The sequence below is a fragment of the Otolemur garnettii genome, unplaced genomic scaffold (assembly GCF_000181295.1).
Source record: "Otolemur garnettii isolate 467f Iridium unplaced genomic scaffold, OtoGar3 scaffold00212, whole genome shotgun sequence".
NCBI classification, from domain to species: domain Eukaryota; kingdom Metazoa; phylum Chordata; class Mammalia; order Primates; family Galagidae; genus Otolemur; species Otolemur garnettii.
This window is the reverse complement of record NW_003852607.1, coordinates 1,781,946-1,784,098: the sequence shown is the minus strand read 5'-3', so window position 1 is coordinate 1,784,098 and position 2,153 is coordinate 1,781,946. Positions and strand designations below refer to the sequence as shown.

The 2,153-nt window shown below is 41.5% G+C and overlaps 1 pseudogene; it reads left to right on the top strand.

The window, feature by feature from the left end:
- Window positions 1-2,153, top strand: part of LOC111722104 — a 34,587-nt pseudogene that overhangs the window by 19,778 nt on the left and 12,656 nt on the right.

Genomic DNA, 2,153 nt, shown 5'->3' with positions numbered 1-2,153 from the left:
TTTTTTGGTTGCAGCCATCATTATTGTTTGGCAGACCCGGGCTGGATTCAAACCCGCCACCTTAGGTGTATGTGACTGACACCTTAGCCACTTGAGCCACAGGTGCTGAGCCATATTTGACTTTCTTATGTTGATCTACCCTGTATTCTAGGAGTGAATCCCATGTGACCATCATGCATGAACCATTTAATGGGTTTTAAATTTTTTGTTTTTCCTTCTTTCTTCTCTTCTCCTCTCCCCTCTCTCCTTTTCTTCTTTTCACTTTTTTTTTTTTTTTTTTTTTTTTGAGATAGGATCATGTTATATTACCCAGGCGGGTGTTGAATTCTTGACCTTAAGCAATTCTCTTGCTTCAGCCTCTTGAGTAGCCGGAACTACATTTGTGTACCACTATGCTCAGCTGTTTTATTAGCCTAACAGAAAAATGTTCCCAAACTAAACTAAGAACAATTAATACATTGCAGTGTCCCATACATGCTAAAATGCACATAAGCTAAAATGATGATAAATCATCAAAAAATATGTCATTCAGAGACAACTCCTCTTATTTAAGTTAATTTAAGAATATGTGTGCACACGGGCACTGCATGGGTGAGCAAGTATTTTCATCAAAAACCTCAAAATGTGATCAGTGAGTTTTATATTTTAATGGTTGAAACTATGTATTAAATAGTATCAGTGGCCTTAAATTTGTTCTACATTGTCATGTTAATGAGTTAAATAGTAGCAAGAAGAGTACTGGGGTATTTGCTTGAATGTGTCTGAATACACAGTGATCTTTTAAGAAGTTCCATGTCCTTATCTTGAACATGTTCCAAATTTTCTCAGGAAAAGGCCTATCTTTTGTAAATTGTTGCTTAACTGTTTGATTCTTTTTTTTTTTTTTGAGACAGAGCCTCAAGCTATCCCCCTGGGTAGAGTGCTATGGCTTCACAGCTCACAGCAACCTCCAACTCCTGGGCTCAAGCGAGTCTCCTGCCTCCACCTCCCAAGTAGCTGGGACCACAGGCGCCCACCACAACACCTGGCTATTTTTTGGTTGCAGCCATCATTGTTGTTTGGCGGGTCTGGGCTGGATTCGAACCCGCCACCTTAGGTGTATGTGGCTGGCGCCTTAGCCACTTGAGCCACAGGCGCCGAACCAGATAAATTATTTAGAATAACACCTAGCATAGGTAAATGTTCAGAAGTTTCACTTACTGCTCTTGTTGCCATCATCTCAGATTTTAGATTTTGGCCTTCCCTTAAAGGCACCATGGATATTGTCATCTCTAAAGTCATAACCCATCCTTTAGCTCATCTAGACACTCAATATCACTTTCTGTGTGAAAAATAGTATCTAACACAGCTAAAGAGATAGCCGTGTATCGGCTTGACATCTGTAGCTCAGCAGCTAGGGTGCCAGCCACATATACCAGCCCAGGCCTGCCAAACAATGACAAGTACAACCAAAAAATAACCAGGCATTGTAGTGGGCACCTGTAGTCCCAGCTACTTGGGAGGCTGAGGCAAGAGAATTACTGAAGCCCAAGAATTTGAGTTTGCTGTGAGCTGTGACGCCATGGCATTCTACCCAGGGTGACAGCTTGAGGCTCTGTCTCAGAAAAAAAAAAGAAAGAGAGCTAGCCCTGCACTGATGTTTTATTTGTCTATTTCTTTAATGGTCCACAAAAATGAGAAATGTATACTCATTCAGAGGGCATTAGAACCTTTACTGGAAGACTCAATAAAGCAGAAGGAGGGAGACATAATGTGCTCAGAAATACTTTGTTTGGATTTATAGGAACACTCACCTCTATGAGTCCATCCTCTCACCTCTGTCATCTTTTCTTGTGGAAACATAAGAACTCTACCCATAACCCTTCGGTAAAATGTGTTTTCATTTCAGAACCCTTTGACATTCAGCGATGTGGCCATAGAATTCTCTCAGGAGGAGTGGGCGTGCCTGGACCCTGCTCAGAGGACTTTATACAGGGACGTGATGTTGGAGAACTACAGGAACCTGGTCTCCTTGGGTAAGGATTACTTTTCTCCCGAAGGTAGGATCTATCCTTGCATACCTTTCTATTTTCCCTGATTGCCTCTTGGAACTCCCTGTGTTCTTGACTGAGATCGAAGCTGTATTTATTCAGAAATGAAAAGCTTTGTAGGCT